We start from the raw sequence: 27,035 nt of genomic DNA, 5'->3' as shown, positions 1-27,035 counted from the left end.
GCCAATGACATTGTAATTCTGTCAGAGACAGCAAAGGACCTAGAAGAGCAGCTGAACAGAATGGACAGTGTCTTGAAAGGAGGAGATAAGCAAAACGAGGATAATGGAATGTAGTCGAATTAAATCGGGTGATGCTGCAGGAATTAGATTAGGAAATATGAGGCTTAAAGGAGTAAATGAGTTTTGCTATTTGGGGCGCAAAATAACTGATGGTGGTCGAAGTAGAGAGGATATAAAATGTAGACTGGCAATGGCAAGGAAAGCGTTTCTGAAGAAGAGAAATTTGTTAACATCGAGTATAGATTTAAGTGTCAGGAAGTCGTTTCTGAAAGTATTTGTACGGAGTGTAGCCATGAATGGAAGTGAAACATGGATGATAAATAGTTTAGACAAGAAGAGAATAGAAGCTTTTGAAATGTGATGCTACAGAAGAATGCTGAAGATTAGATGGGCAGATCACGTAACTAATGAGGAGGTATTGAATAGAACAGGAGAGAAGAGAAATTTGTGGCACAACTTGACTAGGAGAAGGGATCGGTTGGTGGGGCATATTCTGAGGCATCAAGGGATCACCAATTTAGTATTGGAGGGCAGTGAGGAGGATAAAAATCATAGAGAGAGACCAAGAGATGAATACACTAAACAGATTCAGAAGGATGTAGGTTTCAGTAAGTACTGGGAGATGAAGAAGCTTGCACAGGATAGAGTAGCATGGAGAGCTGCATCAAACCAGTCTCAGGACTGAAGACCACAACAACAAGAACATTATATACCCGTTCATTCGAGATGCCCGCAGCACTAGCAATCTCACGCACCTTAACTCTTCTGTCATTCATCACAATATCATGGATTTTATCAATGATTTCTTGAGTCATAACCTCCACAGGGCATTGATAACGTTCAGTATCACTTATGCCGATGTGACCATTCTGAAAATTTTGAAACCACTTACAAACTGTTCTAATTGAAGGTGCAGAGTCACCTTAATGTTTATCAAACTTCTCTTTAGTCTGCTGAGGTGTTTTGTCTTTCATAAAGTAATGTTTAATCACTACACGAAATTCTTTTTTGTCCATTTTTTGACAATCACTCGACTTCATTTATTCACACAAATGCCAAACATGAAGAAATAGACCAATATGGCTGAAACTTGGTGTGTGTTCTTTCCAAAGATGCTACTAACCAAACATGACCTTGAAAAGCGACTGACTTTTCAAACTCCCCTCGTACTACACCCTCCTACATATTGCTCACATAGGCGTCATCAGGATAAAATTAGAATAATTACTGCACACACAAAAGCATTCAAACAATCATTCTTCCTGCACTCCATATGTGAATGGAATAGGAAGAAACCATAATAACTGGTACAATGGGACATACCCTCTGCCATGCACCTCATGGTTGTTTGGAGATTATAGACGTAGATGTAGATCTTCCCTCCAAGGATTTACATTTGAGTTCTTGAAGCATCGGTGTAACACTTGTGTGATCATCGAATCTACCAGTAACACATCTAGCAACAAGCTTCTGAATTTCTTTGATGTCTTCCTTTAATCCAACCTAGTGGTGATCCCAAACACTCATGAAGAATGAGTCTCAATAATAGATAGTATGAGTGTTCTGCACACAATCTCCATTACACATGAAGCAACTTTCCTAAAATCTGCCTAATAAATCGAAGTTGACCTTTCGCCTTCTCTACTGGTGTTGTTAGGCACTCATTCCATTTCATATTGCTTCACAATGTTATGCCTAGATATTTAATCAACATGACTGTGTCGAGCAGTACACTACTAACGCTGTATTCAAACATTACAGGAGCATTTTTCCTACTTGTCTGCATCAACTTACATTTCTCCTTGTAGTATTCACTCCACTCCATCATTGCCTGACTGATACAGCAACAGCTTTTCATTGTTATACTTAAAATAGAACAGTCTCTGTTGAAAAGTTATTTCACTGTGGTCAGGCATCATCAGAATATGTAAAACTCTCAAATGAAGTTTGGTAGCCATTCACCACACACACTAGAAATTTTGCCCAAGTCATCTTGCACCCTCCTACAGTCATTCACCAATAGCACTTTCCCGCACAATACACGATAATCAGAAAACTGCTGCACCCTGCTGTTCACCCTGTCTGTCAGATAAAATGTGCAATATAAGAGAATAAGTGCAGTCCTATCATATTCCCCTTAGGCACTCCTGACAACACCCTCGTCTCAGATGAACACCTATAATCGAGGACGATGTACTGGGTTCTATTACCTATGAAGTCTTTGAACCACTTACATTCCTGGGAACCTTGTCCATATGCTTGTACTTTCATTAACAGTCTGAGTGGGGCACCATACCAAATTTTTTCCGTAAATCTAGGAATATGGACTCTGTCTGTTGTCCTTCATCTATGGTGCGTAGAATATCATGTGAGATAAGAGAAAGTTGAGTTTTGCATGAGTGATGCTTTCTAAATGGAAGTTTTTCTGTCACAAGTGAATTTATTATAACTGAACTCAGATTATGTTAAAGAATTCTGCAGTAAAGCAATGTTAATAATGTCGAGCTGTAATTTTGTGGGTCTGTTCTTTTAATCTTCTTATATACAGAAGTCACCCACACTTTTTGCTAGTTGTTTGGGTGGCTGGATAGAAGCCTTTGATCTGCTTATGATTTTCAGAAACTATTACAATGTGAGCCTGATATGTTAAAATCTTTCCAATAAAGTGAACATAATATTAAAAATTTCTGTATGTCATGTCATGACATAGATATGGACTTTTGTCTTTAGAAACCTAAGTTGTCTTCTTCAAACTTCAGAGGGCAGGGCAGGAGAGTGGCACTGCCATGGTACTACTTAGGGGCAGGTCACAACGCGTGACAATAATCAATAATACCGCTGTCATGAAAAGGCAAGAGCCTGAGTTCAAGTCCTGGATTGGCACACAGTTTCCAGGAGATTTCATAAAGCTCATGCTTTTGTCTACAAACAGTGTGGATACTTACATGCAAGGATATGCTCTGGAAGCAGATTTTTTTTTTTTTGTTTTTTGTTTTTTGATGACATGCTGTTCTATCTGAGCTGTATCACTTGTTGGTGTTGCTGTAGAGAAAAGAAGCAAAGTGCCTACTGTGGTGAGTAATGTGGCTGTGGAAATGCATGATAAAGTGATGGTAATCTCTGGGGTTAAGGCATTACCATATAAGAACATGAAAAAGTGGAAAGGGCTGTTTCAATGTGGTCACAAAAATGTGAACAGATACCATGTAGCAGACCATCTCTGATGTAGTAACTGAGAACCATCACAGTGGTGGAAGCTCTGGATTTGTCTGAAAGGCACATTACCATCCAAACAATTGTTAGCTTCAGTGTAGGATCAGTTCACAAGAGACTGCATGATGTACAGCACTGATTAAAGTGTCAATCTGATGGGTTCTCACCTATTAACACCCAATCCAAGCAAACAGCACACATCATCTCTGACAGAAATGTTGAGTGTGTGCAGGGACAAGAAACACAAGTTTTTCAGAGAATTTGACAACAATGGATAACTGTTGAGTTTACCAGTATGATCTAGATTTGAAAGGAAGAAGCAAATGGAAACATGCAGATTCCCTTCCATCACAGAAGGCAAACATGTAGTTGCCTTCTGGGAAGATTACGAGGATGGTTTGAAAAGTTCTCGGAATCACCACGAGAGGTAAGCACTAGCGCAACAAGTTGTTCACGTGATATTCATTGGACTGTTGCCTGTAAACACATGCCACATTAGTGCTCTTGGAAGAGAGCTGTAGTGGTAATGTGGCTCTGTTGTTGTTCCCATGTAGTGGTTTATGAAGATGAGGAAAAAAATAAAAATTTAAAATAAAAAAAAAAAAATAAAAAAAAATAAAAAAAAAAATCGAGATTCGAGCAGTAATTAAGGGCTTTGTAAAGAAAGATATGAAAAAAAAGGACATTCATGCTGATTTCCAGAATACATTGGGGGACTCTGCTGCTTCATATTCAACTGTTGCCAAGTGGACAAATGAATTAAAATTTGGTCAGCAGAGCTTAGATGATCTGCGCAGTGGTGGGCCAAGATGTGTCACTACCCTAAAAATCACTGCAAAAGTGCACAAAATGGTCATTGAGGATCGCCGATTGGAAGTGCACGAAATTGCTCATGCTTGCCAGATGTCATCTGAAAGGGTATATCACATTTTAAATGAAGAATTAGAAATGAAAAGATTATCTGCAAGATGGGTGCAGCGACTCTTGAAGCTAGGTCAAAAATGCATGAGAATGGACACATCACAACAATGTTTGGCTCATTTTAGGAGAAACGAACAAGATTTTTTGCACCGGTTTGTGACCACAGATGAAACTTGGGTGCACTACTATACCCCAGAGACAAACCAACAGTCAAAGCAGTGGAAACATGCTGATTCTCCACTACCAAAGAAAGCAAAGACAATTCCTTCAGTGGGAAAGGTCACGGCATGAGTGTTCTGGGATGCGAAGGGGATTCTGTTTGTAGATTATCCCCCCAGTGGGCAAACAATTACTGGAGAATACTATGCTAATCTCACAGACAAATTGTAACAAAAGATACTCGGAAGAAAGTCATCTTCTATCAAGACAGTGCTTGCAGGCACACATGTGCCATCGCCATGGCAAACTCACACAAACTAAGGTATGAATTGTTCAAACAAATTTCGGGCATGCAGCCGGTCGTCATTCAATACTTCGCACGATATTTCAACTGGACACCTGTCAGTCATCTTCAGGTGAGCCGTCGCAGACTGGTGAAAACGTCCTCCGTTCCACAATATATAGCGTACTGTAACTCTTCTGCGCATGCACCGAAAACTTGATAGTTGAACCACACTGCCCGCCGGCAGTGCCCTCGCTGGTGGAATAGCAGAACTCAATCACCCTCTGCGTTGCTGTTTGCCATGGCCGTCGACGCACTCTGTCGTATTCGATTTGAGCAAATCGTGGAGATGATGGGAGTCCATGCACTGTCCAGCTGGTAGCCGCTGTCACGGTTTAACAGATTTTCCGCCAGTCGTATTTCTATGGATTATTTAATAATGGAGTCCCAGAAAGACGTTGCTGTGGACAAAATCATTGTTTTCTCATACTCCATTGAATGTCCAGTAGAAATACAATGTTCAGCAATAGCGGACTTGCTTGGCTGCAAAAAGCGGGTGTAACATTGATGTTCAGTGCAGCGTTCTTTCATGGTGCGTGTGGTTTGACCTACGTAAGCCATACCACATTGGCACGGTATCTTGTAAATTCCGGCCTTTCGTAGTAACAGATTGTCCTTAACTGATCCCACAAGGTCCACAATCTACGATGGTGGGCGGAAAACCACTTTTACCTGAAATTTTCGGAGGGTTCCTGCTATTTTAAACGAAGTGTTGCCAACGAAAGGAAGAAAAGCTAAAGATTGTTCCGGCATGTTCTCCTCTTTATTCACTTCCTGCTTCTTAGTTTTAACTGTTAGTGCCCTGTTAATCTGCTGGATGGAATACCCATTTTCGCTGAATACTGTCTTTAGATGGGCGAGTTCTTGAGGTAAGCTATCCAGATCTGAGACAGTATGAGCTCTATGAACAAGTGTTCTAAGCAAACTCATGGTTTGCGATGGGTGATGGTAACTCGATGGTTGCAGGTACAAATCAGTATGAGTGGGTTTCCGGTAAACTGAATGCCCTAGAGAACAATCATTCTTCCTTCGAACCAGGACATCCAAGAAAGGCAAACAACCATCTTTCTCTATTTCCATGGTGAATCGGATGTTGGTATGAATGGAGTTGAGGTGATGTAGAAACTCCATTAATTTATTTTCTCCATGAGGCCACACTATGAAAGTGTCATCCACATACCGCCAAAAAACTGTTGGCTTCAGGGCAGCTGATTCAAGCACTCTCTCTTCAAACTCCTCCACAAAAAATGTTGGCCACCAAAGGAGACAGGGGGCTACCCACGGCGACACCGTCAGTCTGTTCAAAATATTCTTGATTAAACATAAAATAAGTTGAGGAAAGAGCGTGCCTGAACAAAGCAGTGATATCAACAGGAAACATGTTGCCAATCAGCGTCAAAGAATCTGCAAGAGGAACTTTTGTAAAAAGTGAGACCACATCAAAACTTACTAGAAGGTCTACACTGCTAACACGAAGAGCCCCCAGTCTATTGATAAAATCAGCTGAGTTTCGTATGTGATGTGAGCACTTGCCTACGAAAGGTCTCAGTAAGGAAGCGAGATGTTTAGCTAAATCATATGTAGGGGATCCAATGTTGCTCACTATTGGACGCAGAGGAAGACCCTCTTTATGAATCTTTGGAAGGCCATACAGTCTTGGAGGTACACAACCATGTGGTCTTAACCTCTTGATGGTCTGTTGCGGTAAGGAGGAGGAATTTAATAGTACTGAAGTTTTCCGTTGCACACATCCTGTAGGATCGTAATCAATCCTCCTATAGGTAGAGTCACTTAGCAGACCATACATCTTATCTTTATACATACCATGAGGTAACAAAACAGTTGCATTACCTTTGTCAGCTTTCAATACCACTACGTCAGTGTCCTCTCTCAGTTTTCGTAATGCAACCCTTTCTGCAGAGGTTAAATTATTGCGTTGAGTAGGAGCCTTCAACAGAGCATGGCAAGTTTCCCTTCTTATTTCGTCTGCAGCATCCAAAGGAAGACGTCCTACAGCTTCTTCAACACCACTCAAAATACTTATTAATGGCGGTGCTGTAGGTGCAGGTGCAAAATTGAGTCCCTTGCTTAATATATACAGCGTAGCGTCATCCAAATTCTTCTCCGTGAGATTGACAACGGAACGTTGTACCATTATCCCTTCTGGCGTCGGCTTCTGTGGCAACAGTCGATCAAATTTTGATATCTGCCAACAATTAGCATCATTGTGGATCCACTCAAACTTGGCCAAAGTCACTCCATCAACCCAGTCCCATGATACAGGAGAAAGATACCTTGCAACCTTCAGATGTAACTGGTAAAGTTCTGCTGAAATAGCATCTAACCTTCGTCTTGTATAGCAGATCCTCTCTTTGACAATAGCATGACTAGCCTTCTCAGTAATCTTCTGTGCAGCAGTGGTCTTAATGAAATGAGTCACTCTAGCAAATTTTGATATAATGCCATGGTCCCGACATCTCAATAAAAGGTTAATGAACTGAAAAGCTTTGCTCTTTTACCACGTAGCTGGCGGAAAATCTGTTAAACCATGACAGCAGCTACCAGCTGGACAGTGCATGGACTCCCATCATCTCCACGATTTGCTCAAATCGAACACGACAGAGTGCGTCGACGGTCGTGGCAAACAGCAATGCAGAGGGCGACTGAGTTCCGCTATTCCACCAGCGAGGGCGCTGCCGGCGGGCAGTGTGGTTCAACTATCAAGTTTTCGACGCATGCGCAAAATAGTTACAGTACGCTATATATTGCGAAACGGAGGACGTTTTCACCAGTCTGCAACAGCTCACCTGAAGATGACTGGCAGGTGCCCAGTTGAAATATCGTGCAAAGTATTGAACGACGAGCGGCTGCAAGCCCAAAATTTGTTTGAACAGTCAATTCGCTGGGAAAATTTTAAATTTCACGTAAGGTATGAATTGTTGCCACACCCGCCTAATTCACCTGATATACCTCCGTCATACTTCCATCTCTTCCCAAAACTGAAAATTTTTCTTCGTGGACGAAGATTCACTTCAAACAAAAAACTGATAGCTGGAGTTGAAAACTATTTTGCAGGCCTGGAGGAAACTAATTTTCGAGATGGAATGAAGGCACTGGAACATCGCTGGACCAAGTGCATTACTCTACAAGGAGACTACATTGAAAAATAAAAAAAAGTTTCAGTGATATAAGTACTTTTTTTTTCTATTCCGTTGCGAGAACTTTTCAAACAACCCTCGTATTTTGGAATTGTCAAAGAGTCATCCTCACTGACTATGCAAGAAAGGGACAGATCATGATAAAAGAGTAATTATGAAAATCTTGTGATGAAGATGCATCCTGAGGTCAACCGTAACAGACAGTGACAGACTACGAAAAGTATGTGACACCTGCACGGCAATTCATCCACTCACACTGCTCAAGGAACTGTGGCTCTTTGTTCATGCCCAGGCTATGACATCTTACATCTACCTTATTCATCAGATCTAGTACCCAACACGTTCTTCCTCTTTAGAAATCACTGTGTGGACATTTTATCAGTGATAATGAGATCATTGCTGTGGTGGAAAACTTTCTGTAGCGCCAAACTGAAGATTTCTACAATCATAGCATACAGAATGGCAGGCTGCACATCAGAGAGAAAAATATGCAGACTAGGAGTGATCTTCCATAGGGAAGAACTAATACCACCCAGTACCAAACATTACAAATACTCTACATATACTGTAGTATCACAAATAGTGATGGAAGCACTGATGTCTTTTACAACCCTAGTGACATCAGGTAAATATGTACAAAATTTGTTTCAAAATGTTTGTGTTACAATTTATTTCCAAACATTCACACCGCTACATTATTTCGTGTTTCATGCGGAGTTTACGAGACTGATACAATCCAACATCGTACTTATGGTGGGCGTGGTACTTTACAGTACAGGTCATCACGATGTTTTAGCAATGGCCAGCAGCAGCAGCAAGAAGATAGAAACCCCATGTCAAGAGCCTCAGTATGCTTTATTACTATAATTTTCATGTTACTTAGCCAAGAAATCCAAAGACTGTCTGGCAACTCACATAAATAAATCCACATTGAAAAACAGTTCATGCTTTCTGGCACGTCATTTCGGGTTGTACTGGGCAACATGATAAGTTCTTACCCAAGATTGTGTGATTTTCATTAAACAATACCATAGAGCTGCAGGAAATTAATGGCTGTAGCCTCTCCTAACGGTCAGCTGTTCATAGCACCAACATAGCCCAGCATATTAGTTATTGTTACAAGCTCACAGCAGCTAATCACGCTGATTGTTGCCCTTAAAATGAATGAAAATTACACTGCCTCTCTTCAGGTATCATCTGCTAGTCTCATCTCTCCAAAGACAATCCTCCAATACGGTTGCACCTGTGGTATGGTAATCAGTATCTCTGAGGTGCCACCCACTCCACCATGCAATGTCCGTTATTCTTGATTGCATGAACTGAATGTAATCAACTATTTGTTATAGTGCTGGTGTTACTCTCTCACAACACAATAGAATGTTGTTGTCAAGAGTTGATATTAGTATGTATGTCAACAACAACATAAGCAATAAGGCCTGCAACATTTTGTTATTTTTAACTGTTACCAGATTACATTAGATGGATAAATCAGACAACTTATACAGAATGTGACAATGTATGGATTTTTTGAGTGAGACTAAGGCTAAAATACAGTAAGAAGGTTCAAATTAAGTAAGTTGAGATAGTTGTACTGAGATAAAGCAATCTGCACACAATAGACAAGTACAGAGAGTTGTAACCAACAAGTCTTCAGACTGAAGACTAAGAGAACACTAAAGGATGGTGCAAAAATTGTGGTAACATTATATCTTCCTTGACAATGTGATAGTTGCATGATAAGAATAAAATCTCCTGCATCTAAATTGCATAGCATCTTGTGTAAACGCACCTTATCTAAAACTATATCACTCTTCCGGGTTCCAAGTACTGAGGCAATGTATTTCGTCAACTCACTATTCGCTTCCCCTTCAACAGGTGGTGCACTTATCTGAACACCTACACCATCAGCAGAAACATCTGAAACAAAACAGTTTTCAGGGAAAGCTGAAAATATAATGTTCAGTGAGCCACAGAGTGAAGCGGTCATCTGTAATAATTAAATACTCTTATTTAATGAAGTACTAACTGTTCTGCAATAAGAAAACTTTTGTCATTTTTAGAAACCACTTATCCAAAAGTTGTAACTCATCTGCAATAACAACAAAATATTACCAAATATGGTTATTTATTGCCCATTAGTAGTTCCAACAAAAGCAGTGAGGGGAGGGCTATGCTCGTAATTTACAAATCACATGAACGCAGTAACTATTTCGATGGCATATGTAGTAGGTGTTGTGTAGTGTATCAGCTTCTTGTGGTAAGCGAGCGAAAGTTAATGTAACAAGGAAATTTACATTTCTGGAACACTAAAACCTGAGACACGTTTGAAGCCAGAAACAGATATCAACAGTGTTAAAAAAAAAAAAAAGTGTTACAATTAAATGTCTTGTAGGCATGGGGATCATGAGAGAAACAAGCTACGATTGGACAAGAAAAGCGGACACAAATTTGCTTAAGGAACAATCTCAGTTTCTTGTGAAGTGATTTAAAAAATCACGGAAAGCTAGGACCAAAATGGCTTGGCAGGTATTTGAATTACACTCTTCTTACAAGGGAACCTCCCCATCGCACCCCTCTCAGATTTAGTTATATGTTGGCACAGTGGATAGGCCTTGAAAAACTGAACACAGATCAATTGAGAAAACAGGAAGAAGTTGTGTGGAACTGTGAAAAAAATTAGCAAAATATACAAACTGAGTAGTTCATGGGAAGATATCCAATATCAAGGACATCAGGAACGCAGGGGCGCTGTGGTCTCGTGGTAACGTGAGCAGCTGCAGAACGAAAGGTCCTTGGTTCAAATCTCCCATCGAGTGAAAATTTTAATTTTTTATTTTCAGTTTATGTGACAAACTCTTATGTTTTCATCACTTTTTTGGGAGTGATTATCACATCCACAAGAAAACCTAAATCGGGCAGGGTAGAAGAATCTTTGTACCCATTCGCCAAGTGTACAAGTTAGGTGGGTCAACAACATATTCCTGTCATGTGACGCACATGCCGTCACCAGTGTCGTATAGAATATATCAGACATGTTTTCCTGTGGAGGAATCGGTTGACCTATGACCTTGCGATTAAATGTTTTCGGTTCCCATTGGAGAGGCACGTCCTTTCGTCTACTAATCGCACGGTTTTGCGATGCGGTCGCAAAACAAAGACACTAAACTTATTACAGTGAACAGAGACGTCAGTGAATGAACGGACAGATAATAACTATGCAAAAATAAAGAAAGTAAAATTTTCACTCGAGGGAAGACTTGAACCAGGGACCTCTCGTTCTGCAGCTGCTCACGTTACCACTGGACCACGCCACTCCTGCACTTACATTGTCATGATGTTGCCTATGTGGTCCATGGACTACTCAGTTTGTATATTTTGCTTATTTTTTCACAGTTCCACACAACTTCTTCCTGTTTTCTCAATTGATCTGTGTTCAGTTTATCAAGGCCTATCCACTGTGCCAACATATAACTAAATCTGACGGGGGTGCGATGGGGAGGTTCCCTTGTTAGCCACTGTGTCTCCTTACTCTGACATAAAGGGGTAACTAGAGTCTATTTGACAAGTGTATTTGCAGAAAGTTGCTCCTGCAAAGTAAAGTGAAAGAAAACAATATTAATTTTCCTGTGGCATATTTATGAAAGGAAGCAGCAAAAAGCAAGGAATACATATTCCTGCACCTGAGAGTGTGAACAAAAATACTGACAGCAAACAGATAACTAAGATTGTTTGCTATACATTTTCTACAACAGGAATTTTTCTTGCAACTGTATATCTCCAAATACATGTCAAACAGCAAAGAGCTTTTTTTTTGCTTTTTTTATTTTAGCACTCACTCACAAAACATATAACTTATAGTAGCTTAGGTTGCATTAAGTAACGTTAAATGCAAGGAACGTTTACAGAGCTGACTCATGGTTCTTCTTCTTCTTTGCGGATAGATCACTTAGGACCATGCATAATCAACATTTGTTGGCCTTTCTTTTCACACAGTATTCCTTCATATGCAATGAATGGGCTAGTTTTCATTGCGCAGACCATGTATGTCGGTTAGTTTTTCTCTCTTCTTCCTCAAAACCGCGTGTGCTTATGATTTTTCTGATTTCATTTCTGTCATGTAGATTTGGAGACCCTAGTTCTCTCAGGTCTTTCTCCATCTGTTTGTACCATTTCGGTCTTGTAGTTTTGTTCTTTAAAAATGTATGGATTTTGTGCATTAACCTGTTTGAGTCTATTCTTTCAAAATGCCCCATGAACTGGATTCTTCTCACACACCTTGTGTCTCTTATTTTGAAGATATTTTTATATATTTCTGCATTGGGTTTTGGATAATGCACACCATCTTTAGTTACTGGTCCTAGGATTTTCCTCATTATTTTACATTCTTTCACTTCTAATTCCTCTTGTACTCTCATTTTTTTTATTTATTATTATTATTATTTTTTTAAATTCTAGGAGACACCCAAAGTAAAAGCTACATATTTGTTGAAATAAGATATATCCTGGATCAAAAGCACATTTAGCGCAATAGAGAAAGACAGTGGGAAGTGTGTGTAGTACAAGAGGCAACAAGGAAGAAAGGAAAGGATAGACACAGAGTAATGTAATCCGTGAGAGACAAAGGACTTGTCTAATACTTAAGTCTATTTTTACATGTGCCTGTAATCTCTTTATAACAGAATTACATTATAGTTCACCACATGCTAAGCAATGTTAGGTCACATAGTGCAAAAGATGAGTGCAAAACATAGGAAAGGTTCAGGACATGTCTATCATGTGCAACAGTCAGCTCTTCCCTATCTCTAGAAATATTATCACTATGAAGACTGCAAATTATTGATTCCAAATGGCGATTCCTGGGAATTGTGAGGTTAGGTACCAGATGAAAGTTTTTGAAAGGGCAAAACATAGCACCAGGTGGAATTCATCATCAGTTCTACCACTTTTATTGACCAGACACCAAACACAAACAGATCGAGATTCTTTTGGTGGAGGCCATTTTCGTCAAATGGTTCATTACGGAGATTGCAGTTAGCCAGAACTGTCACTTTATAATGACCAAAGTTGCTGTACCATCCCGTAGGAGTATTCACACACTTTTTGCACAAAATAATCTCAAAGGATGTATTTCATAAATTTTGTGCAGATATGTGCTGAAGAACTAAACACAGAAACGCAAAGCCAGATGCAGAGGAGAAAATGGTTCAAATGGCTCTAAGCACTATGGGACTTAACATCTGAGGTCATCAGTCCCCTAGACTTAGAACTACTTAAACCTAACTAACCTAAGGACATCACACACATCCACACCAGAGGCAGGACTCGAACCTGCGACTGTAGCAGCAGTGCTGTTCCGGACTGAAGCGCCTAGAACTGCTCGGCCACAGCGGCCGGAGGATGCAAAGGAGAACCAACAAGATTTCTTCCCATTACCATAGTGACAGGATTGCATTCTTTTACAGGTTTGTGACATGTGATGAAATGTATGTTCCTTAATCTCGTACACGAAACAAAAATGTATGCACCGCCATTATTGTTGATCTCCATACAAGATCACATTCAAGCAGACTGCGTTGGTCACAGAAATCAATGCGCACAGTATTCTTTAACAAAAGGGACACATTTTCTGCAACAGCTGCCGCACTGACAAGGTTTTGATTAGTTGTCCTACAGTCTTCAATCTGGTACTAACTTTTTCCTACATATGAAAGAAGCCCATACCAGTCAACAGTTTCACTTTGAAAAATATGTGCAGATAGCTACTACATATTAATTCTAATCACAAAAGGCAGTCTCTCTACAACACAAAAATAAATGCCAACACTGAGCCCACAATTTTGCAAGTGTCTCATTGCCACTGATGAATATGTTGAGAAGTAGCTCAAAAATTGCTGTACGTGCTCTGATATATATATTTCTAGGTTATCACATTTCCTCTTTGGTTATGTCTTGGTGCTGATCCAAATACTATGCCCAGCACTCACACAACAAACAAAATGCTGCCTGCATAACCCAATAGTGCCCTCTATTGCAACTGACTAACTCCTATGACACTCACCTTGAATGTGAAACAAGCATATACTTCCATTTGGCTTGTTTTTCATTTCTTGTACCACAATGCAATGACTTCAAATCACAAACTTAAGAGAAGATTCCCCCACCTGGTCTGGGACCACAACCATAATGTACTCATTTGAATGAAATCACTGCTTCCCTCTGACTGTAAGATTTTATTATTTATTTATTTCACTATCGCAGTTATGTGAGTTGATCATCAGATACCACGTGAGGTGGAACCACCAGCATAAAAGAAGGTGGGGAGTGTTCTGTTATCAGTAACAAAGCAGTAACAGTGGAATGTGTCAGTCAGGAGAGCTAAATGACTCTGAATGTGGGCTAGTCATGTCCACCTGAGTAACAAATTCACCAGGGACATTTCAACCCTTTTGAAACTGCTCAAATCAAAAGATGGTTATGTGATTGTGAAATTGAGATGTGAAGGAACAACCTCAGCTAAACCAGACTAAGAAGACCTCAAGTAGAGATGCACAGGAATTGTAGAGCATGCAGACAAAGGAATCATTCATAAGTTGTAGCTAGCACAATGAGTGTGTGTAGGGAGTTAAAAAGTATGGGCTACAACGGTCGAGGCGCTCCTCATGAACTAGTCCGCAGCTCGTGGTGTAGTGGCTAGTGTTGCTGCCTCTGGATCACGGGGTTCCAGGTTCGATTCCCAGGTGAGTTACGGATTTTCTCTGCCTGGAGACTGGGTGTTTGTGTTGTCCTCGTTATTTCATCATCATCATCATCATCATCTGTGAGAGTGGCTAGACTGGACTGTGGAAAAAGTTGGACTGTGCAAAAATTGGGACTTCGTACGGGCGCTGATGACCGCGCAGTTAAGTGCCTCGCAAACCAAAAATCATCATCATCCTCATGAACCACACATTTCTGCATTCATTATCATGCAATGCTCAAGGCAGTGTATAGAATAGCACTAACGGGTGTGGAAGACTGGAAAGGAGTGATTTGGAATCTGATGGTAGGGTTTGCATTTGGAGGATGCCTGGAGAGCGTTATCTGCAATCATGTGTAGTGCCAACAGGGAAGTGCGAGAGGAGGTGGCACTATGGTATGGGGACATTTTTTGTGGTTAGGATGTGATCCCCTTATTACACTAACATAAACACTAAATGCGGAAGGATATGAACATATTTTACAGTATTGTGTACAGTAGAGGAACAGTTCGGAGACAATTATTGAGTGTGGTTGGTGGATAATAACATTTCAGAAATGTTACCAGCCAAGAGTTCCAATGTGAACCCAATGGATCACCTTTGTGATGAGCTAGCACAATGACTCCACTCCAGAGCTTAGTGTACAACATCATTACCTTCTCTGGTTTTGGCTCTTGAGGAAGGATGGGCCACCATTTCTGCACAGACATTCAAGACACCTCACTGAAAGTGTTCCCAGCAGAGTTCAAACCATCACAGAGGCAAAGCATGGACTATGTACCTATTAGAACAGATTGTGATGGGAAGGACCTTCCAGGAGTTTCAGAAATTTCTAAGGAAATATCAATTACCCCTCAACAGGTGTTAAATAGAGCACAGGAGTACAAGTACTAATAGAGCGATGCTAAAAGATAAGATGTTTGGCTGTCAAAGGGCAATGTGTGAAGCTTTCAACAACTATACCATAGCAGAATCTTATCGGAAGGTCTTGCAAAACACAAACACATGTGTAAATGCTATCAGTGGCACCAAAGTTACTGAGACATAGGCTAGACACTCATGGATGACACAGTAATTGAACTGAAACTGCGGGTAGTAAAGCAAAGGTAGAAATGCTAAACTCATGTTTCCCAATGTGAGGAATCTAATAATATCCTACAACTCCCTATGTATTGCCTCAGAGGGGCCTTGAAGGCACAATTAGACATTACAGCATGTACAAAGGGATTTAAACAATCATTCTTCCCATATTTCACATGTGAAAAAATGGGAAGAACCCTAATTATGTAGTACAACAGGATGTTCCATTTACCAAGCATTTCACAGTGGTCAGCAGTGTACAAATGTAGATGTAGGCCCTAACACTTTCTCCCTACCCCTCCCCCTCTTTTCCACCATGCCTTCATTAATTTTTAATTAGTCTCTTTCAAACTTTCTTCATGTTAGCAACTCCAGTTTGTCTATATCGGTACTAATGCCATTTATTTTACACTCAATACAAAAATAATTTAGAAGTTATGTTTTTCTTTTTTCTCACTTCTCAACATTTGCTAGCACAGGTGGTGGTGGTGGTGGTGGTGGTGGTTGTGGTGGTGGTGGTGGTGGTGATGGGTCACGTCATCATAGAAATGTTGGAAAAAGACTAGTCCCTGTTAGTAAAATCATTACCTGTGATCCGGTTTTCTTTTGCACCCGGTTTTGCTAGAATTGCCAGCAATAAATTACCACTCTTGTCAACTGCCAGTGGAGGCGATATGTCAGAAACCTTTTTTTGCTCCTGTTGAAAAATAAGAATTTTAATTACTTTAAAAAGTTGTTTGTACACCTAAAACATGTCACACAAAAATTAAGCAATAAAATTAAAGTAATAAAGAAACTATCCTGTACATATGTGAGTGCTTTATAGCTTTTGTCATCTTTAGTTAAATGTTCCCAATTATGTCACCATATCATGATATACATGAAAAGCGTTGGGCTATAAAACATGATGAAGTGGTAACATATCCAGGAAAATTTTAGTGTAACTTTTCCACCATTATTACCACTTTCTTTTCTTTAAAATGGACAATCATAAGATTTTAAAAAGTCTAATGCAAGGTCAACACTAAAACACTATACACAAAAAACTTTTGTCCTAAAAGGAGCACTGTGAAGTTTAGACTGAAGCCCTGTTCTTAGTTTTCAGGAAAACCATACAAGAGTAGCTGCAATGCTCAAGATGCTGTACAGAAGATCTGCTGCGACAATATCCAATTTTCACAATACTTTACCAGTTGTTGATCATTACTGTCAAGATTGCTCAAGGAGAAAATAAGAGGCTACAGAAAAAAGGAGAGGACATGTGAGAAAGGAAATACTGGATTTCTAAAAAAAGCATTCCTCTGCCACAATGAAACATCTACACTAGAAATAAACCAGTGATATAAGAAAAGAAACATATTGTCTACACTATACACTTTTTCTTGGTTGTTTAGTTCCATAGCCCTAAAGCAGCGTACGTTTAATGACTTACAGCTATGAGCATTTTGTCTCCAGCTGCTACCAATGTTAAAAACAGAACAATATTTTGTTCAATAACACTGTAGGCATAATTAGTGAATGTTATGTTCCACAGAACTAATACATAATTTGTAGTGCTCAATACATTCAGTTACCAAGCAGAACACTGAACAGAAGACAGACTTCATGATCTTCCCCCCCCCCCTCCCGGATGGTAGAAGCATTATTGTCAAGCATTAAACTGTGCAAGAACACAGCTCATTCAGTTCTGAATATTCAAAAATACCCTGCCTCTTGTCGATATAGTGCATGGTGAATAATAATAATAATAATAAACAGGACGGAAAGTTCCAAGTTACTGGGTGTACCGGTATATGTTAATGAAAACTTCACATTTAGGTTCAGCTAATTACCTTCACTGCAAAAATAGAAATGTGTAAGTTAACATATTCTGTATATTTTCATTCACTTGTGACCTGTGGGATAATGTTCTGGAGCCACTAGTCCAACAGAGAAATAATAATTAGAAAAGTATGTGCAATTCACACACTAACATAATGCAAGTATTTTTTTAAGCAATTGAGTATAATAATCACTGTGTCACACTACATTCCCAACCACTGCTTCCCTTTCATGTCCCTCGACTCTTATAACTGCCATCTGGTTTCTGTACAAATTGTAAATAACTTTCCCTCCCTGTATTTTACACCTGCCACCTTCAGAATTTGAAAGAGAGTATTCCAGTCAACATTTGTCCTCTAGCCATGCCTGCTTACCCATTTTGCACTTCCCGTCGATCTCATTTTTGAGACTTTGTATTTCTTTTTGACGGCTTCATTTACTGCATTTTTATATTTTCTCCTTTCGTCAATTAAATTCAATATTTCTTCTGTCACCCAAGGATTTCTACTAGCCCTCGTCTTTTTACCTACTTGATCCTCTGCTGCCTTCACTACTTCATCCCTCAAAGCTACCCATTCTTCTTCTACTGTATTTCTTTCCCCCATTCTTGTCAATTGTTCCCTTATGCTCTCCCTGAAACTCTCTACAACCTCTGGTTCTCTCAGTTTATCCAGGTCCCATCTCCTTAAATTCCCACCTTTTTGCAGTTTCTTCAGTTTCAATCTGCAGTTCATAACCAATAGATTGTGGTCAGAGTCAGAGTCCACATCTGCCCCTGGAAATGTCTTACAATTTAAAACCTGATTCCTAAATCTCTGTCTTACCATTATATAATCTATCTGATAGCTTTTAGTATCTCCGGGATTCTTCCATGTATACAACCTTCTTTTATGATTCTTGAACCAAGTGTTGGCTATGATTAAGTTATACTCTGTGCAAAATTCTACCAGTCGGCTTCCTCTTTCATTTCTTAGCCGCAATCCATATTCACCTACTATGTTTCCTTCTCTCCCTTTTCCTACACTCGAATTCCATGACTATTAAATTTTCGTCTCCCTTCACTATCTGAATAATTTCTTTTATCTCCTCATACATTTCATCAATTTCTTCATCATCTGCAGAGCTAGTTGGCATATAAACTTGTACTACTGTAGTAGGCATGGGCTTCGTGTCTATCTTGGCCACAATAATGCGTTCACTATGTTGTTTGTAGTAGCTTACCCGCACGCCTATTGCTTTATTCATTATTAAACCTACTCCTGCATTACCCCTATTTGATTTTGTATTTATAACCCTGTATTCACCTGACCAAAAGTCTTGCTCCTCCTGCCACCGAACTTCACTAATTCCCACTATATCCAACTTTAACCTATCCATTTCCCTTTTAAAATTTTCTAACCTACCTGCCCGATTAAGGGATCTGACATTCCACGCTCCGATCCGTATAACGCCAGTTTTCTTTCTCCTGATAACGACGTCCTCCTGAGTAGTCCCCGCCCGGAGATCCGAATGGGGGACTATTTTACCTCCGGAATATTTTACCCAAGAGGACGCCATCATCATTTATCCATACAGTAAAGCTGCATGCCCTCGGGAAAAATTACGGCCGTAGTTTCCCCTTGCTTTCAGCCGTTCGCAGTACCAGCACAGCAAGGCCGTTTTCGTTAGTGTTACAAGGCCAGATCAGTCAATCATCCAGACTGTTGCCTCTGCAACTACTGAAAAGGCTGCTGCCCCTCTTCAGGAACCATACATTTGTCTGGCCTCTAAACAGATACCCCTCCATACCATGCTGGATATGAGGTGCAAACAAGTCCATGGTCATCGTTGGCACAAAACACAATGCTGCATAGTGCATGGTGCAAAACGCACCCAAGAAGGCGCCCTTGCCCAAGAGATGGAGATGGGAAAATTTTGAAAAATGGAGGTCAAATACTACAGGGGACCATCAGATAAAGGGTGAAATGCGTGAGACTCCTTTTAGTCGCCTCTTACAACAAGTAGGAATACCTTGGGAATATTCTAATCCCCGCACCCGCAGGGGGTGTGTTGCTGTAGAGCTTGTCGACGCTCTTTAATATCCTCAGTGACATCCAGCGACCACCAAGGGACTGTCTTTCGCCAGGGGCACCTTAAGGAACGACAGATCACATTTTCCGGTGAAGAAACGATCATTGTAGTGACATGCTCAACTACAAAATTGATGGCACTGTGTGGGGGAGATTCAATGGTGACAGCAGAGATGGAGGCTTCCCAGTCTGCCTTGTTTAAAGCCCATCTAGGTAGGCGTCCGTGAGCATGACACTGGGGGAGAGACAGGAAGATGGGGAAGTGGTCACTACCACACAGGTCATCATGTGCTCTCCAGTGGACTGATGGGAGAAGTCCTGGGCTGCAGAGGGATAAATCAATGGCCGAGTAAGTACCTGACCCACACTGAAATTTGTGGGGCCCCAGTATTTAAGAGGCGGAGGTCGAACTGAGACAGTAAAGTTTCAAAATCTCTGCCTCGGCCAGTAAGCACCCCACAAGGGGTTATGAGCATTAAAATCTCCCAAAAGTAGGAAAGGTGTAGGGAGTTGATCAATCAGTGCAGCCACTGTGTTCTGGGGTACTACACCATCTGGAGGAAAATATACGTTGCAGACAGTTATTACCTGTGTCATCCTTAGCCTGACAGCCACAGCTTTAAGAGAGGTTTGAAGGGGCACAGGTTCACTAAATACCAATTTCAGGACAGACACAAATTCCACCTGACACTCGATTATAGTCGCTACAGTTCTTGTAATATCCCCTATAGCCACAAAGGGCACGGGTCCGCATTGCCAGGAACCAGGTTTCCTGGAGGGCAATGCAGGAATCTGGTGTAAAGCTTAACAATTGCCGTAGCTCAGCCAGGTGGTGGAAGTAACTGCAGGAATTCCACTGGAGGATGACATTATCATGAGGCAGGGAAGGCATGAAATGCTCATTGAGGCAGTTTACTCCTCAGGTTCACCTGCTGCCACCGACTTATTCCCTGAGCAGTATATATCCATTCTGTCTGAGGGTCCTGCAAGATCCTCAGCGGGCACCAGAATCTCCATCTTATCCCCAGACGCAGAGCTTGTAGGTAGTGGTGGTATGGGTGCCACAGCAAGGTCTAGGTTCTTGGGGGTCGTCTTCTTTTTGGTTTGCTCTCACTGCTCCTTTAGTTTTTCCAGCTGGGAGGGCTTCACTGAGTCAGTCTCAGGGACTGAGAAGGATTGTGAAAGCCTACGGCCCTGTGATTACTTCAACCACTAGTGGGTTTCTGCTTTGACACTGGTAGGAACCTACGAAGAGAGTGACCCGAGGGACCCCTTCCTAGAGAGAGGAGCCGAAGAATACGTACGCTTCACCGACTGAGAAGTGGGGACTGATGTCACTGATGGTTGTGGGGATGTTGCTCCCGAAGTAGGTGCCGCAGGAGCCCCCCCTCACCATCAAGGGGGCAGGTGGAGTCTGACGGTTCTGAGAGCCAACTGCATGTGTCGGAATGGAAGGTGCTAGAACTGTTGTCATAGTAGTGGCGTAAGTGGATGTCATATGCACAGGACGTATGCCTCTCATACTTGCTCTTAGCCTCAGTGTAGGTCAGTCGGTTCAGGGTCTTGTATTCCATCATTTTCCTCTCTTTCTGTAAAATCCTGCAGTCTTGCGAGCATGGTGAATCATAGTCGACACAGATGGGAGGCGGGGCACATGGAGTATTGGGATGTGATGGACGTCCACAATCTCAACATGCGACGCTGGAAGGAAAACGGAAACGCACATGGCTGAACTTCCAGCACCGAATTGGGGAGGGATATATGGCTTGACATCACAGCAGTACACCATCACCTTGACCTTCTCGGGTAATGTGTCACCCTCTAAGGCCAAGATGAAGGCACCTGTGGCAACCTGGTTATCCGTCAAACCCAATGGGCACGCTGCACGAAATGAACACCTTGCCGACTAAATTGGCGTGCGGCTTGTCGTCAGACTGCAAAAGCAGGTCCCTGTGGAATATAATATCCTGGACCATATTTAAGCTCTTATGAGGCATGATGGTAACAGAAACATCCTCCAACTTGTCACAAGCGAGTAATGCCCGTGACTGGGCAGAGGATGCTGTTTTTATTAAGACTGACCCTGACCCCATTTTGGACACGCCCTCCACCTCCCCAAACTTGTCCTCTAAATGCCCCACAAAAAACTGAGGCTTCATTGAGATGAAAGATTCCTCATCAACTCTCGTACATACGAGGTACCAGGGTGAAATAGCTTCGCTGTCATCCTTAGCCTGGCGTTCCTCCCATGGTGTGGTCAGGTAGGGGGGTCATATTTCTTGACACTGAAGATGGATCTCGCTCGCTTATAGACTGGTGGACCACCAGCAAGAGACGATGTACTACGCTTCATCACGTGCCATCTGCCCTGATGCCACCCACTCTGACCAGAGGCCTTCTCCACAGGTGCCACCCAGATGGGGAGTTAACAGCGCAGGCATCAGCAGAGCAATCCCTGTGTAGTCAAGGGGCTACAACCAACAGGGTACATGGCAGCCCCACCACAATGGATTGGCTACCATGCTGGATATCAGATGCAAACAAGCCCATTATCATCGTCTGCGCAGAAAACAATACTGCACAGCGGATGGAAGAAAATGCACTCAGGAGGGTGACCTTGCCCAACAGCTGGAGAATGAGCGAAAGTGCAAATCCACATCGAGGAAGGATGCGAAAGGTCTCAGCACACGATGGATATGATGCACCATGTAATGCGCCCTTCCCTAATTGGCTCGCTCTTTGGGAAAATTTTGAAAAATGGTGGTCAAACCCTCCAGGGGACCATCACATAAAGGCCGAAATGTGTGAGACTACTGTTAGTTGCCTCTCTCTGGGACTATTCTAACCCCCAGACCTGCAGGGGGGTGTACAGTGTGGTAAATATGTGGTAACATCATGAGAGACACAGGCCTGCCTTAAGTCAAAGAAAACAACAGTGATGTGTTGGCAGCAGGCAGAAGCTATTCTTATTGCAGGCTCCAGGTGTAGTAAGTGCTTAAATTTGTATTAGCTCTGCCTACATCCACAATGGCTACTGGGCAAAAAGCCCTTATCCCAAGAGAGCAACACAGCCACCTGTTCACCATTCATTCAACCAACTTACACAGAACATTTGAAAGGCAGACGGATCAATAGGTGGTCATGTAACATACGGTTTTACCAGACAGCACAATTGGGACAGTTGTGCTTTCAGTTCACTAGGTGGAAATACACCCATACACCAGATACAAATGAATACCAAGCGGGCAAGTGCTCTACCAGCAAAGGTCCCGAGTTCGAGTCTCGGTTGGGCACACAGTTTTAATCTGCCACGAAGTTTCATATCAGCGCACACTCCGCTGCAGAGTGAAAATCTCATTCTGGAAACATCCCCCAGGCTGTGGCTAAGCCATGTCTCCGCTATATCCTTTCTTTCAGGAGTGCTAGTTCTGCAAGGTTCGCAGGAGAGCTTCTGTAAAGTTTGGAAGGTAGGAGACGAGGTACTGGCAGAAGTGAAGCTGTGAGTACCGGGCGTGAGTCGTGCTTCGGTAGCTCAGGTGGTAGAGCACTTGCCCGCGAAAGGCAAAGGTCCCGAGTTCGAGTCTCGGTCGGGCACACAGTTTTAATCTGCCAGGAAGTTTCATATCAGCACACACTCCGCTGCAGAGTGAAAATCTCATTCTGAATACCAAAGTATTTGGGGTCAGTAATCCACATTTAGATGTTGTTGTCATGTCTCTCGGCTTCACTTTCAAAGCCACTGACCCGCAATGCATCTATTCCTAGCAGCTTATCGTCAGCTCAATCCCTGCATTCAAGCTGGTTTCCATGGTATGCACCTCAGTCCCCAGAGGTCATAGAAGATAGAAACAGAGGTTGCTCCACACATGCACCTACTGCTGTATCCACCACAACTTCGATAGCCAACAGAAAAGTTGTAGCCTTCTGCTGCATGAGCATTTCTGTCCACGTAGAGCCGGCTAGAGTCAGTTCAGTATTTGCCAGCCAGAAACTGATATACCATCAGCATTTGGACACCACTTCAGACCGGGACATCGCCATCGCCACCCAGACGGCAGCACTCCTGCGACCTGCTTTGAAGCATTGAACCTTGGTGTTCTTTGCCGTGGACAAGTTGTGCCACTCATGAGATAGAAATATGAATATGTACTTTGTTTTGAAGATAGCCTTTTCAGTGGTCAAGAGAATATAACCTATGCTCTCAAGAATCTATTTTCATTTCATTGGAGAACAATTATTTCTGATAAACTTTTCCTTCACATTAATAAGAAGAGTTCTGAAGAATGTTTATTTTCTTTTTTTGTACTGCATCAGAAAGAGAAAATTTGTGTGGGAAGTTTATTTGTTCAAAAAAACAAAGTTTAATGATATCTACTTGCGATCTTGAGGAAGTATTCTGAGTGAGAAATACTTCAGTTGTAGCATTAGATTTTGAATTCCATCAGCTGCCAATGCTATGTCGTGGCCCACGTCTAGAGGTAACGGTTCCAGATGTTAAGTAGCGAAGGATAGATTCTTATGCTCTACCTGTCTTTTGTGTAGTGGTAGTTGTTGGATGAAGTGCTTGAGCGAAATTTGTCACAAAGTATTCTGTGAGAACAATAGAGGCAGAATGAATGTTGCTTTCTACGAAGATAATAGAAATAATGGTTGCTGACTCCTGACCACAGAAACAATGCAACTTGGCTTACACCTGTGAAGAATAGGTGTGGATATCTATGGCAGCAGTACACCTTTACCAAATTCTTTTTTCTAGTGTTTTATAAGGTAGCAAGTACAGGCATGCAGCCTTTTAAAGAATATAAAGTTTCCTCCTTATGGGTGACACCTACGTCTTTGAAGTGCCCACTTGCAATGTTTGATCACTTTATCATTTTCCCCTGGCCGCCATGGGACTGGTTTCCAAGGGGATGTTCCCAAAGAAAGGGGAATCATCAATTCTGCAGCTTTAAGTATTGAAGAAGTTGGGTCCTGTATTAAGTTGTTGATATCCCCTTGTGGGCACTGGAATACAGGCAGCACTGAAACTGGTGTGTTTATTCATGGCTATTGACTGTTGTATTTAGCTTGTGTGGTGATGTTTTGACTGCTTGGACAATGTCTCTTCTGGACTTATTACTCCATGCAGTTACACCTAACACTGCTGCCTTAACACTCCCTTATTAGACTGGTGTGGAGATTCAGCCTTGCAACTCTTGGGATTTACCTCAGAGCCCAGCTATGCTCTGCCCTGTTCTTTCTTGGCATCGAACTTCTTTCTTCCATGCAGATTTCTATAAATGAAGTGGCTAAAAAACACTGCTTCTCTACTTAAATAAAGTGTAGATTGCTTCCAATTAACTCTCTATATTGTCACAAACTTTCACGTGGGAAGTTACCATTCCCAAAACCAACTAATAACTGCTGTCTCAAAGACATCTCACTAACATTCTGTGAAGAACTTAAAACAACAATCTCTTATATACATCATATTTGTCGTCTTTGTTGCCGGAGATCTTCCATGGTACCAGAGCTCCTTGATTCCTCCTTGCTCCAAGGAGATTACAAATGCTCTACAGCAAGTAGACCCTGCACCTGTTGAGTAACACTTTCCAATAATAAGTGGCCCGATCTTTACATATTAATAGTGATCATGCACTTCTTTACTCTGAGCTCTATATTTGACGTACATGATATAAACCCTTCAATGAATGGAATGGATCACTACAAAAGCATGTCAGTCAGCTTTCTCGAGGGCCATCACTGAGGGCAGTTGGTTGGGGACTGTGAGAGGATCACGACAAATGGGAAATGACTTCTCTCTCCGAGTTTGTCATATATTCTGCATTAGTTGGACAGGAGAAGGCTGGGGGGTGTGTGGGGGGGGGGGGGGGGTGTGTGGATGTACAGACTGAGATATTGATGGCTTATATGTTGCATATGCCACGCTGAAATGAACTGCTGTGCCACTGTTTAGTAAATATGGGTAAACAGGGTGTATACGCGGACAAGGAAAAAAAATTTTCGGATTTCCTGGTTAAAAATACACTTTCTCCCGGTTGGAGACATAGTTATTCGCTGTTAATTGACAATATATTTTCTCTCGGAACTGTATAACTTATCAATCCTTTGAATGGTTATACATGGGCGTAGAATTTCCCGGCGCTTTAGAAAACGAAACACCTTTTGGATAGATGGTTGATGTGCAGTAAAGTGTACGCTGCATATTTTCGTATTACGAAAGTATAAATTCAAATTCCACCAAACACCGTATGTTGCTTTCCGAAGCATTGAAATCGAGATTGCGATGCGTATTTGTAAGCCAGTCATAGCTCATGTTGTGGTGTCACCGCCAGACACCACACTTGCTAGGTGGCAGCCTTTAAATCGGCCGCGGTCCGTCAGTATACGTCGGACCCGCGTGTCGCCACTATCAGTGACCAGTGACTGCACAGCGAGCGCCGCCACATGGCAGGTCTAGAGAGACTTCCTAGCACTCGTCCCAGTTGTACAGCCGACTTTGCTAGCGATGGTTCACTGACAAATTACGCTCTCATTTGCCGAGACGATAGTTAGCATAGCCTTCAGCTACGTCATTTGCTACGACCTAGCAAAGCGCCATTACCAGTTACTATTGATGCTGTAAAACATGTACCGTCAAGAGCGATGTTCACCATTTACAGATTAAAATTAAGTATTCCAACAGCTACGTCCTTTTTTGCCAAAGTCTCACCTCCTTGTCCTGTTCCAGACCTCACACCAGCCTGCGTGAGCTATAACACATTCCTTTCGGCTGCCTCTCATTGTGGGTTGGCTCTCTTGCCAATCCACAACACGTCATGTGATCTCGCCAGCCAATGACAGCGGATATTCAGAGCTTCGGACACATGGTGTAGTCAGCCAATAGCAACATCACTGTTGTTGTTGTGGTCTTCAGTCCTGAGACTGGTTTGATGCAGCTCTCCATGCTACTCTATCCTGTGCAAGCTGCTTCATCTCCCAGTACCTACTGCAACCCTACATCCTTCTGAATCTGCTTAGTATATTCATCTCTTGGTCTCCCTCTACGATTTTTACCCTCCACGGTGCCCTCCAATGCTAAATTTGTGATCCCTTGATGCCTCAAAACATGTCCTACCAACCAATCCCTTCTTCTAGCCAAGTTGTGCCACAAACTTCTCTTCTCCCCAATCCTATTCAATACCTCCTCATTAGTTACGTGATCTACCCACCTTATCTTCAGCATTCTTCTGTAGCACCACATTTCGAAAGCTTCTATTCTCCTCTTGTCCAAACTAGTTATCGTCCATGTTTCACTTCCATACATGGCTACACTCCATACAAATACTTTCAGAAACGACTTCCTGACACTTAAATCTATACTCGATGTTAACAAATTTCTCTTCTTGAGAAACGCTTTCCTTGCCATTGCCAGTCTACATTTTATATCGTCTCTACTTCGACCATCATCAGTTATTTTACTCCCTAAATAGCA

The 27,035-nt window shown here is 41.8% G+C and overlaps 1 protein-coding gene across 2 annotated transcripts in view; it reads right to left on the bottom strand.

The window, feature by feature from the left end:
* The window catches only part of LOC124798282 (S1 RNA-binding domain-containing protein 1), a 240,498-nt gene that overhangs the window by 199,704 nt on the left and 13,759 nt on the right, over window positions 1-27,035 (bottom strand). The window contains exon 2 of one of the 2 annotated variants that reach the window (XM_047261605.1): window positions 16,260-16,368. The gene's annotated coding sequence lies outside the window, so the exon portion shown is untranslated. Of the gene's footprint in view, window positions 1-9,643; window positions 9,678-16,259; window positions 16,369-27,035 lie in introns of those variants that run through there. The other variant, XM_047261606.1, reaches the window with a different exon arrangement.

This window comes from Schistocerca piceifrons, chromosome 5 (genome assembly GCF_021461385.2).
Source record: "Schistocerca piceifrons isolate TAMUIC-IGC-003096 chromosome 5, iqSchPice1.1, whole genome shotgun sequence".
Lineage (NCBI taxonomy): Eukaryota > Metazoa > Arthropoda > Insecta > Orthoptera > Acrididae > Schistocerca > Schistocerca piceifrons.
The sequence above is the reverse complement of the archived record's forward strand: the minus strand, read 5'-3'. Positions and strand labels throughout refer to the sequence as shown.